Here is a 13,375-nt window from a genome sequence, read left to right as displayed (position 1 = left end):
GAAATGAAACAAGCGCATATAAATGAAGAGAATAAGTCTCAAACAGTCTCAAACTGCATTTTGCTATCGTTAATGGTGTGTGGTGTTTTGCCGGGGGCAGAGCTCAGACCCTGCACACACACTTAGTGGAGTGGAGGAGAGACAGACAGAGAGAGTTGACGATTGCTGCAGTGCTGCTGGGTATGAGGGCTTTGTGAGAGAAAACACACCTGTGTGACAGCTGATGTAAAACAGAGATCATATCTGGCACCATATAGCTCAATACACAGATACTGATCAGTTAAAAAATGCCTTGATTGCTACCAATACTGATCTTTGAAATTGGATTGTGCACATCCCTACTGGGAATGAGGTCCTCTCCCACAGAGTCCTGCGTGTTGTTTCTACATTAGCCCTGTTTTTGTGTTTTGTGTCTGCCAGCGTAGTTCTTTTACATGCTTGGCACACAGGAGAAGTCTCAGTTGGATGTAATCTGCAATTTCACCGCTTAATGCTAAGAAATCTTACACTCTAGACCTTTAAACCACCAAAACATACATGATCTAAAAGCTATTTCACAGGATCCTCTAGTTGATTGGACAAAATTTAGCCCTCAAACACCAAAGACTTAACTTGGACTTGCATTAAGTGACAGTAAAGAACTTATTGTGTATCTATGTAAACTGAATCATTGAGGAGTGTTTTAAATGCTGCCTATATCAATTCATCCTGTTATTAGCTGCATTATTATCAGCATGCTCAGTCATATCCCTCTCTAGACTGCCTATAATACAAAGAAATCTTATCATTGACCTTTTCGAAACCTTGGCAAAGCTGCGTCCCTCTAAAGAGACACAAACATAAATGGAAACAGCAGGAAATGCTCTTATCTCTTTGCTTTGAAAAAACACACAAAAAAAACCACATAAAGGCAGAAGCAGACTTTGATTCAGTCCCTTTAACTTTACTTTTTACTTTTTTAAAATAACCCACTTGTAAAGAGTAACATTAACTAACTTGCTCAGCAGGTGCACTGATTTCATGCTCAGTTTCTCTCTCCTTCCCTCTTTTTTTAAGTTAATGTTAATTCTCTGTGCTACAGTAGTACCTATGTGAGTATAATTTAAATCTCACTTCAGTTAGAGTTGGAAAAAAATGTATAGTGTGTTCAGTAACATGATGAATATAGCTTACAAGAAAAACAACTATGTGTGTATAAAACAGCACAGGTAAAGATAGCCGACTCATCCATTGGAGTAATAACAAACTAAAATTTGCAATTAAATTTATCAGCCATCACCAGCAGAGAAGCCACTGGAACCGTGTGTGCCATTTCCCATTCGGTTTATTTTAAATGGGACCGCACTCAGTAATTGGGTGTGATTGCGGGGGGGCCTCGGGCTGCTGTTACAGGCAGTGTGTTAATGAGAACACTGTAATGTGAGGAGTTACTGTTTTTACAAATGTGAATGAATTTCGGTGGCATGTTGAACCTACTGGTCCTCACACACATGCACAGATGCACGCACACACTTCATGCCAGTGACCATGATGTGGTTTGGCTCATCTGTCACACTGGGGTTGTGTATGAGTGTGTGAGCAGGCCTCGGGGAAACTGGTAGGTGGTTTAGACATGCAGCTGCAGCTGAGCATGAAAGCTGGTGTGAGTGGAAGACTGATTGGATGATCTCTGCTTATTTTAATGCAAGATTAGACGGGTATGTTTAAAGATACCTGCAGAGCATATACCACAGTCCTCAGTTTACATTTTCTGCCTCTGATGAACACCTGCACCGGACTATTAAGTAGGTGCGGCTGAAAATTTAATCCAGCTCCCTGACTCTGGCAGCAGTGAGGGATGTTTAGAGAGGTGTCAGTAGGGGGTAGAAACATTAACTTGTACTCAGCCACATTTTTTCAAGATGATGACTATTTACACAACTGTGCAGTGACAGGGTTCAACAGCAGCAGTAGAAAGAGTGCCCAAATCATGTACTTATGCTGAAGTAGTCACAATAAAACTACAAGTAAATGTCCTGCATTGAAATCTTTACTCAAAGAGAAGTGTTATCAACAAAATATATACAGTATATATAGTTTCTTTCTCACCCTGCCATTCACCCCTTGCACACATGCTCACTCACTATCTTTAGGTGACATTGTCTGGGTAGGTGAATTGAGTCATCAGCTGATTCACAATCAACCAATAGCAAAACGACACACCTTCTCAGTCAGCCTATTATCTTACTGCTCCTTATTTTAAATATGGTTCTTTCTCTGCCATAGTTCTTTCTTGCTGCCGTCGTGCGCACCCTCCACCTCCCCATCACCACCTAGTCTTTACGGATTCATCAGCCTCATATGCCTCAGCAGTCATCAGCCTCAGAGTCAGCAGCCACCAACACCAGTGGCTGCACTCCATGGGGGGGATTTATCCTGCTGCTGCTCAGACGTCCCTCGATCACAGAATATCTCCCCCTGGTGTCCAAGCACCAAAGACTTCTGTTAAATCTTAATCCACACAAATCATCTGTTAATCTGTTCACTCATATTCTGTATTAAATATTATCTTTACTTCACTCTTCTTTCTCTCCTGATTGAACTGTGGTTACAGACCATTGCTTTGACTCAATACCACTCTGAATAAAATCTCAAAGCTGCACTGTTCATGAGCTGTGGTCAAACTGCGGTGCTGATCAAATACAGTGTTAATTTTGTCTTAGAAAAAAAAGGCTAATTATCCTTCACAGTTTTGCTCAACAACAACGCAAAACATTTTAGTTGATGATAAGTCACCACATTTTAGACATAGAAGTTTAGTCATTATGTTTGGTCAAAATGTTATTTTCCTCTAAATTAATCCAACTAGGCTAATGCAGGTATCAGACATTCAAATCAAGGTGACAGGTTGTATAAAAATTTCATGTAGATGTATTTTTTTTCTACAACTACAAATAATTTCTACATATTTCCCCAGCAGAGTTTTTGACAGGTTATCAGTCTCAGTGTGAAGAAGCAAAGAAATAACTTTATTTCAGCCTGAATTCTTTCTACATCTGTAATGTTTTAGTCTGGAGGTTTAAACTCATGTCCTCTCGCAGAGAGGCGGTGTTGTGATTAAAACTTAACTTTAAGCTGTCAAAGAAAACTCTGCTGAGTTCTGACTATTCGCTTACAGCACAGCTACACTCACAGATAGCGGAGCCCCCTGCCTGCTTGTCAAACATTAATCAAACCATAGAACTTCTTGAGACAAACCACATCTGAGCAACTAACAAACTCCACAAATCCATTTAACACTTCTACCATCCACAGTCAGACACACACCTCTGCTTATGTACTGCTGAATTACAGCTTACAACCGTCCTGTCCAAACACGCCTCCCAGGTCTGCTAGTCTGGGTCTTGTAACTGTTCCAGAGTCCAGGTTAAAGACAAAGGGTGACAGAGTCTCTTGCTCCAAGGCTTTGGAACAGCCTCCCACTGAGGATCACATCAGCTGACTCTGTTCATGTCTTTAAATCTCAAAAGAAAACTGACTTTTACACATTGGCCTTTCCTGAAAGTTGGAAAGACTTGGTCTTGGACTGTTGGTGTAGGGGTATGTATATGTTTATGTTTTATTAGTATCACTTCTGTTTTGCATTTTCTTCACCTTGTGCTTTCAGCTCAAAAAGTGCTCCACAAATACAGTAATTATTATTATTATTATTGTTATTATTACTATTATTATCTGTGTCATTTACTTTCAGAATACAGTTTCAGCAAATACACAGTGTTATTTCATAAAAGTTACCAACTGTATTTTTAACAGAAATTAAACATCCTTACCTTCACCCTAGGTGGTATTTCATTGCAGGGCTATTTAATTACATCATATTATAATGAAGGCTACAGGTGTTCTTTAGTTCAATAGTGACATGCAGTTAGTGTCTGAATGAAAAGCTTTCAGCACCATGGACAGAGCCCCTCAGTCTGTGGACCCCATACATATATAATCTCACTACTCTGTTGACATGGGTAGATTAAAGGATATTTAAAGTTTTGTCACACCAAAGCACAGACTTAGATGAAAGAGAGTAATGGAGCAATGCAGCACAGTTACTCCTATAGGCAGAAGGAGATGAAGGTTATGGAAGAAGGAAGCAGATGGTCCAAACACCTATAGTTTAGTGTGCTTAACTGTAATAAAACATGATTTCTTTTCACTGGGGACCTCATCAACAACTTCAGTGGCCCACAATGCATGAAAAGCAGCCTGCAAGTATGTCGCTGGGTGCACTTTGTGATCTTCTTCAGGGGCCCCTAACTATAACACCTGGAAATCTCCATACAAGCTGAGTTACTATTCCCATGTGGATGTAGCACCCCATCTGTTGTTCTGCACATGAATGACACCCTGGTTAAAAGAGTGACAGAGAAAGAGAGAGACCTACAGATAGATTCCAACACAAAGATTTTGTGAAAATGGCTTCTCCAGTAGATTGTACTGTACAAGATCTATACATTTTATCAATTATTTTATGATATTTTGGGCCAAAGAAACACAATCTGTAGTATAACATAGTGTTTTGTAGGGTGTCTTTAATTAAATTATTATATGTATAATGTACACCTTGTACAGCATGCCTTGGTGACGCTTTTTCTCCTAATTTACTTGTAGTTTTTCTCGATTGTTGAGACATGCTTAATAAAACTGGGATCCATTTGATCTTCTTCATCACAGCCCAAGGAGAGGGAGCCCTACTAAGTGGAGTTTGTATGGTTTCCCCAAGTCAGTGTGGATTTTCTCCGGGTACTCTGGCATCCTCCTACAGTCCAAAGACATGCAGGTTAACTGGTGACTCTAAATTGTCTGTAGGTGTGAACGTGAGTGTGAATGGTTGTCTGTCTCTATGTGTCAGCCCTGTGATGGTCTGGCGATCTGTCCAGGGTGTATCACCTCTCGCCCAATGTCTTGATTGTCATGAGCATGATTCTGAATACAATACAGTACATTTCATGTGTAACAAAGTCATTGTTCCTTCAAAAAAACAACTTTCATGACTTACTTCTGTTTGTTACTCATCCATAAATGCAATGCAGTCATACACAGTTGTCATCATGAGATGATCCTCACCCATATAAGCTTATACATAGCCTAGCCTACTTATTGCATACCTACACACATACAGGCACCCACTTGAAGAATATATTAATTTGACTAAATTGTATTGATTGATGGAAATATTTGCTTTTGTTACATATAAAGATAGATAGATAGATAGATAGATAGATAGATAGCAAAAGAGGAGGAGGAGGAGGAGGAGGCGGGGTCTGGTAACTAGGTGACACAGGACAGAGGTAAAGTTTACTCACTTCTTTATCCACACTACAGTCTGGAGCTGACCTAACGTTACCGGAGGACAGAGGAAAAGAGGACTTAACTTCCCGGAAACTGGAGTGGATATGACTCTTCTCATGTAGACTCAATGTGAAGAAGACGGGAATTAATAAGAGAACATAAAGTTGTTTGAATTGTTTTGGCTTTTGCTAATACACGGGAGAAATAAAAATAGTCGACAGCGGTCACAGTTGGTCACCCAATAGTATGTCTCTGCAGACCCGGAGACTGCAGATTCAGACCCACAATTCTGGACCCGCAGTTCTAGACCCCTTGTTTTTCGTCCTCTACTGGACGGCTGTATAACTGCAACTAAATCAGCGTCGCACCCAAACACCACTGTTTGAAAGAAGTTGGACTTTTAATGCTTTATTACAATTTACAATTTTAAAATTTTATTACACCCGAATAAAAATACCAAGATTTAATTGTTGATTTATGCCTGGGTGCTGTTCTGCATCATTATTGTTTGCTGGTTGTTCTGTATGGTTTGATCCAAGTATTTTAGTTCTTTATTTCTTAATATTCATCAGACTGCTCTGACTAGCATGCCAAAAACTTGCACTGCATTGATCAAACCCGCTACAACATATAATAGGAAATGTCTGGTCTTGGGTGTCCAGTGCTCACTTTTGTTGTGGGAATTTGAAACAAAGGCTGTGAAATAGGCTACTGAAATGGTTTGAAATGTTTTATTGTGTGCAGTTGTTACATCACACATCAGGGAGATCTGCAGAGAAAAAAAGAAATCAAACATATCACAAAATTGAAAACAGAAATACTTAAAAAAAAATTAAATACCTATCACAGTCTACACTGAAATACTGAAGATTCTGGAGCATAGCAAATACATTATTATATCGACATATTAACAATAGTGACCCTTCCTTCCTCGTCTGCCTTTCGATCCTCCACTTCACTGTGGTTTCCCCTTTCTGGATTGTTATGTGCACCTTAAAAAGAGAGTCTCTAATTATTTAAAGTTAAGATTTTCCAACCGTTTTACACACATAAACAAGGCCAAAACCTAATAATAGACAAAAATACATTTCTGATCATCTGCGCTGGATGAGCTTAATTTCTATCCACAAAATCTCTAAATATATGCTATAGAGTAATATCAATGTAGTGATATAAACACACGTGATATATAATATTATGAATAATAAAGGAAAAAATATATTAAAAAAAATAAAGATGTATTACATGATATACATAAATACAAAATTAACTTTTAGCATAAAGTACACTAATTGCCAATATGTAAGTTAAACAGTTTCATGCTTCTATGAAAACGTAAGCCTATACACGTTTTTCTCATATCATCCACTTCATTGCTTTAATCATTTATTCGTGTTTAATTTAAAGCACTGTAAAACATGAAGTTCGCTCTCTAATTCAAGTCAACAAAATAGTTTAAACAAATAATATGATTCACATTCAATACTCACACTCGGATCGTCGTCGGCCATATTCAATAGTTGTAATAGTATGTTGGCTTCCAATGAAATAGAGGGCGCTGTCGTGAAATACAAGGGGTCTAGAACTGCGGGTCCAGATCTGCAGGTCTGAATCTGCGGTCTCCAGGTCTGCAGACACACCCTTCTCTTGGTCACAGTAACGTTAGTTACCCGTCATAAAGGACAGGTAGTTCGTTACAGGTTAATTAGGAGGTTAAAGCTGGTGGTTTAGACCACTGTTTGTCAAACACTTTGCTGGTAACTAGCTAATAACGTTAGCCGTTAAGTTTAGCTAACTTGATGATACGGACCGTTGTAGAACGTTATGACGTCACACGCGTTGAGCTCTATTCTGAAACTTGACTCTAGAAGCTTCTACAGTCAGTCTCTGCTCAGTTAACAGTGTGAAGGTTTGTGTAACTTTAGTTTTCCTTATTTTGTCATCTTTTGCTAACTAGCTTATTCCCAAAGATGCTCCTTCTGCTACCTGTCCTGTGTCTCATGCTGAACGGAGGAACAGTAACGTCCAGTAACTTGCCGTGGTTAAGAACAACAAGGACAGATCCTGGGACAGACTCAGAGATGTAAGTTTCAACAGCAAGATACAGTACACTCTCAAGGTAGGGCTTTGTGATGTGACCACACATAAAACCCCATTTTTATTAAGCTTAATAAACTTAATTTATTTTCTGTCTAACAGCAAAAAGAAACGCTTGGAACATACGTATGTGCGGTATACATTAGGGCCATCTACTGAACAGTTGTGGGAGAATATAAAAAAAACAAGTTCACCACTTGCAAGATAGTTTGGATTAATTGATCAGTGTAGGCAACCTGTGACTCTGGAGCCATATGTGGCACCTATTAGGCACCTATGCATCAAATATAAAATGTTTTAATAACTGAAATGTGTGTCATACATCTATGGCCTGCCACCTTTTCCTCCAAATTTTGCCAGACCTCAATAGCAGTGATCAGTCTGGATTCTCCCTTGTTTAAAAAGGAAAAAGTCTCAGTGGAAGATACAGAATATAATACTGGGTGGACAGATTAATTTCCTCTCAACACCAACTCTCCAAGACAGATTTTTTTAAACATTATTTTTGGTCAAAATGGCTCTTTTAATAGTAAAGGTTGCCAACCCCTGGCTTAATCAGACAAGAAGAAAGTTTGATTTAGAAAAAGTGGGGTGTAAAGCACAGCACCAAACACACAGAGAGACAATCCATTAATTTGTTTTTGTGTGATTTGTAAAATACATGTATCTTTTGGGGCCAAATCATCCAGCCCGAAACACACAAACACAGTTATAGCTGCAGAACAGCCATGCCAACTGTTAAAGCTCCTTGTTGTACAGATGCACTGCAACAGAGGGTTTTGGTACATACTTAGGTTTCCCACAAGTTGCAGCAACATAAACTACAATCCATGATATGAGTAGAGTTGCTTTGAATCTGGTTTAAGTTACAGTGCGTGTAGTTTATCATTTTGGCTTCTTTAGTTTGTCCAATGGGACCACATGGACACATAAAGTTCTCTTAAAGACAGGAAACTCATTCAAGTGTCCAGTGCAGTAGTGTGCACGCTAGTTACTGGTTACGGTGTGAAGCACTCCCACATACCTTCTCCGTCCTTTCTTTTCTCTCTTTTCTTTGACTTACTCAATTATTATCATGTTGTAATTATTATGATATTTGTTCCATTTTATTGAGACTGTTCTCTTATTGTCCAGTGCTAATACAGTGTAGGATGGTACCAATACACTTTTTGAAAATGTAGGGGTAATTAATAGCTGTGTGGCCCAGCGGAGGTGTACCCAGTGTATTGAACTAATAAACTTAAGTCAAGTACAGTTTTTAGGTAGGGAAGAGTCTTATTATGGTTGTTAGCAGCAAAGTGAGCCAGGTCAATTTGTCACAGCTCATGCGTGAGCCTAAAAATAGGTAGTATGTCCCCACCTAGAGCAGCTGGTACTGCACTCAGCTGAGCTTTTTTTGTGCAGCGTAATTATAAATGTTCCCCTTGTGCTTTTGCTCATTTTAAGAGGGAGATACTCCAGAAATATGTGCTGCAGTTGTGATTAATGTGTATTGTCTGTCTTTGAATGTGCACTTCCGAGAATCCAGATCTGCACCAAATGGACCGCAGTCCCCTCTCCTCTCCTGCTTCTTCAGCATCTTTTGTCAGACTCTCTGTGTGGAAACAGCGACAGAAAGCTTGTTGTTGCTGAACAAGTACAACTGATTTGATCCTCCAGAGGTGGAAAAGCTCCTTTGTTGTTGTTTCTTCCTACTTGTCCTCTACCGCTTCTCTCTGTGTGTGTCTTTGTGCTGATAGAAAGGTCTCAGATTTCCTAATTTTTAAGTCACAATGCAACATTTATGAAAAGAAACAAGCTTCCGCACATGTTTGTGTACTGTTTCTGCAAACAGTGTATGGAATTGTGGTTTCCTGCTGTTTGAATAAGTGTCTCACTTCATCTCTTATCGTCTATTTTATAAAGTTTTGACTCTCAGTTCTCCCGCGTTTTCTCTTGACTAAGCTTTTCCTTGAGAGCACAGTTGGATCATCCCACTGGGCTTTACACCCATCCACTCAGAACACATAACACCTTCTCACTCTCTGTTACCGGCCACTAAAGACGCCTTGGCTCAGCATCTACTGTATCATTCTTTGTCATCACCTTCCTATTTCCTGCTGCTTTCCCTATTTCCTCACGTTTCCTCCTCCTCATCTCATCTCTTCCTCCTCTTTCGTCCTCTAAATCTCACATCTCTCCCCTCACTAGTTTCACGCGTCACTAATCCTTGATGAAATGCTGCCATAGCACAGCGCCCTGTTTTTTCTCTCTCATGCTCTTTCTCACTCTTCCTTGTTCTCTTCTCCTCTTTCTTTCCATTTACTGTATCGCTATTTGCCTCTCTCTCTTTTTCTTTTGTCAACCACTGTCCCTCCGTTTTTAAAATCTCAGTGCCTCTTTTTGGTCTGTTTCCTGTCTTTCCCTCTCTCTCCTTTACTACAGTGTCAGCTGTAATAACTGAAAGCAGTTCTCAAGTGCCTGGAAGGAGAGAGCAAGAGAGAGAGAGAGACACACACACACAGTTGGTTAACCACCCTCAGGTTCCTGGGATGAAAACTTACTTTTATAGTCAGCCATAAGTAATTAGAAAAAATTACCTATCCTCAGACTTTGATTAGAGCCTTGATTTAATCTTTGTGTGTGCGTGTGTGTGTGTGTGTGTGTGTGTGTGTGTGTGTGTGTGTTCCTACCTGGCACCCTAGGGTAGACGGAAGAAGGGAGAATTTTAAAGTGTGTTTCAATGATGCTAAACTTCTTGGTATTTTTAGTATTGCCAAGTGTACACCTAAATGTGCGTGTTTGAAGTGTATACTCAGCACTGCCCCTGTAGACTGGAGCTACTTTACTGTAAAGTCACTCTCTAGCACCCTTTTTTCCCTGCTCTCCTTTAAAGTGGTAATGGCTTTCAAAATCAAGCAGGCTTTAGACTATAGAGGACCGGTACAACTGGCTCCCTACTAGGATTGTAGACTTTAATCAGTTTCCTTAATTAGTAGGGACGCGCTAATTGTTAGACTATGGGCTGATATAAAAACCCATGTTTAAAATAACAATTTGGCCAATAGCTGATACTGATGCCATTGTTTTATATTGTTGTTTAATTTGATTTTGTTCTATTTATTTGCCCTTTTGTGCCAGGGAACAACTGTTGTAAATTAATTAAGCCCTTCATTACACTGCCTTTGAAGAAGCTCAAATTCAACCCTATAGATTAAATTGCATTGGACACATCGTGAGAACGTTATAATTTACCTTTGCCCATTAATCATTGTTACTGAATAGAGCTTGAACGCCTCATAATGTAACTAATACAGCCTCTGTGATCTGTTAGTTGTGACCACTGGCTGCTAATAGCTAATGGTAACTACCTCACCTCCTGCTGATGTCAACATGGGTTCGTTGCTCATAATGTAGCATCATCAGGGAAACAACAGAGCATGTCCTCTGACGCGATGATAGCGAGTTTACTTTAATTCCGTAGGCATCCCGAGGAAGATCTCTGTCCGTCCCAAACAAGTTTACTATTGTCACCACTCTCGTCACATAGCAGTAAGATCACCAAGCCCGTTTGCCAAACAGTCATTGTATTCTTCTTGCACCTGTTCATTGATTTAAGTTTGTGTCCGTTAGTCTCCAGCCCTGCTTTGTAGCCTGTGCAAAATTGATGGGGCACAACAAAAAAAAAACATTGGCTACTGCCATTGGTGAGGCTCGTCTTATTTGCTGGTAGGCTGATGACAGCCAACAAGGCAACCATCAGCAGATACCGATGTTCAGCTGATAAAACAGTGTGTCCTTTTTAAATAGACATTGTCTAACAAGCTTTAATAAACGACTAAAGATCTTTACAAAGACCAAATCTCTCATGTAATTCCGCATTATATTTCACTTCCAGGGACAGCTCCATTCTCCTCTTTATATATACAGTAGTATAATTTGGCAGACATACGTAGTCTGTTGCTTCAGCTTGGCACATAAATGACAATTCATAGACATGCTAATGACAAAATTGGCTCACCTTTCATTTTCACTATTATCCTGTTAAAACCCCTCAGTGAAACACAACCACTGTCAGAGAGTTTGTTGATTTCAGTATTAATATCTAACATTTCCTCGCTGCTCACCCTCAACCTTTTTAATCAGAGTTAATGGTCCCACCCCCACTTTGATGGCACTGTGATGTGGTAACAGCTGGCATCATGGACGTCATGTTTCTGGCTGACCTTCCAGCCCTCTGTGTTTTTATGTGTGTGTGTGTGAGAGTTGCTGATCTGAACTGATCTGGACTTGAAACAGATGGTGTTTGATTCCGCGATCATATAAACTGTTGGATGTCACTCATACAGCAATGTATCAAGGAGAAGCCACTGCTGAAAGGTCATTAATTGTCCAAATCTTTTGCTTGCTGTAATTATTCCTCCAGTTCATACTCGCTCTGAAGAGATCAATTCTCGAAGCAATTGGGAGCAGGTCTGAGCCAGCCTGATGCTACGTTACGATTGGCCAGTCTGCGTCTATGAGTGGGACCTTGCGAAGTAAATCCACAGTCCGTCTTTGTGTTACTTTCCATCCACCCCAAGGAGAGACTGTCAGGAGAAATACAGAGGGGGGATTTTGTACAGAAAAGACAGTATATAGTCAAATAGGATCTGGATGAGTAGAGGAATGAGTCTATGTTGTGCTCGTCCTGGACTCTGGATATGATGGCTGGAGGTGAACGGGGTGGAGGAGGGTGCGACACTTCTGCCTAAAATGACAGCTGACAGTAGCAGAGGAGAGAGTGGATTTAAAATTTTGTAGTAGCATCCTGATTGGCTGATAGAGGTTGTGGCGAAGTTTGATTTGATAACTAGAAGACTGAACGCCAGTAGACAACTGATTAGAGGAAGCAGTGGGAGTGGAAGGGAGAGAAATGTGAAACATTGAGCACAAAGAAAGTCTTCCAGATTGAACTCATGCTGAGCTTCATTATGAGTAATTTAATTTATTTAATATGTGCCTTTAAAACACCCAAGGTCACATTACAGAGCGTGAAAATAAAACCAAATGCCAGTAGGCAAAAAACAGTCAGAACATGAGACATGAATCGGGCAGACACATATAAAAGCTGGGGTATCCACTTGATTTGACTAACTCAGACTGCTGAAGCCTCATGCTCGCATCAGATACAGGACTGTGGATTTTGTTCCCTCATCACCTACATGGAAATTGTGTTGGGAACTGATCTCTTCAGTGCCGGTGTGAACAGCGGGAATGATTACAGCAAGCAAAACTGCTCCCTGCTTGCATGTGTCAGAGCTCTGTGCTGCCATTCTGCTGCTGTACGGAGCACACACTTTCAGTTCATAACCATAGCGTCCCTCGTCTAATTATCAACAACACACTTAGTATATTACAAATTTTGCTTTTATTTGATTAACATGGGCATTAATCTAAATGGGTTTTATTTCTGTTTTTGAAAAGCAAAAGGACTGTGGAGGTGGTGGGCAGTTAATGTAATCATGTGTAATTGCTGTATGCCCAAACACCACGTGACACTGGTAACATCGACTACTGCGGCAAGCCTGTTAGAAAATGTGTTGAATTTGTGTATTTGCTTAGTAGCTACATTCTAATGACAACTTCATTCTTCACATCTGTGACGATGGAACAGGGAAAGTGTAAAGAGATGGAGAGACGAGGTGGGATGAAGGGATTCAGAGATTCTGATTTAAAGGAACTAATCCAGCAAACTAGCGTGAAGAAAAACTTTTCCAACAAAAGAGGTGTGTGTGTTTGTGTGTGTGTGTGTGTGCGTGTGGTGCATACGTGTGTGTGTGTGTTTAAGTGGGAGAGAGAGAGAGAGACTTGAAGGTAGAAGATAATTAATGAGGCTGGAAAACATTTCTCTCGCCAAACAAGGGTAGAGACTGCAGATACCTGACACTGCAGTTTTGGTGCGTGTGTGTGTGTGTGTTTCAGTGCTAAATGGCTG

General features: G+C 40.1%; 1 long non-coding RNA gene across 4 annotated transcripts in view; it reads left to right on the top strand.

Moving 5' to 3' along the window:
- The first annotated feature begins 7,143 nt into the window (after nt 1-7,143).
- The window catches only part of LOC125894394 (uncharacterized), a 96,074-nt gene continuing 89,842 nt past the window's right edge, over nt 7,144-13,375 (top strand). For 3 of the 4 annotated variants that reach the window (XR_007450066.1, XR_007450063.1, XR_007450064.1), the window contains exon 1: nt 7,144-7,441. This is a non-coding gene — a long non-coding RNA (uncharacterized LOC125894394). The remainder of the gene's footprint in view (nt 7,442-13,375) is intronic. The other variant, XR_007450065.1, reaches the window with a different exon arrangement.

This window comes from Epinephelus fuscoguttatus, linkage group LG9 (assembly GCF_011397635.1).
Source record: "Epinephelus fuscoguttatus linkage group LG9, E.fuscoguttatus.final_Chr_v1".
NCBI lineage: Eukaryota > Metazoa > Chordata > Actinopteri > Perciformes > Serranidae > Epinephelus > Epinephelus fuscoguttatus.
Note: the sequence above shows the minus strand (reverse complement) of the source record. Positions and strands in the feature narration are given on the sequence as shown.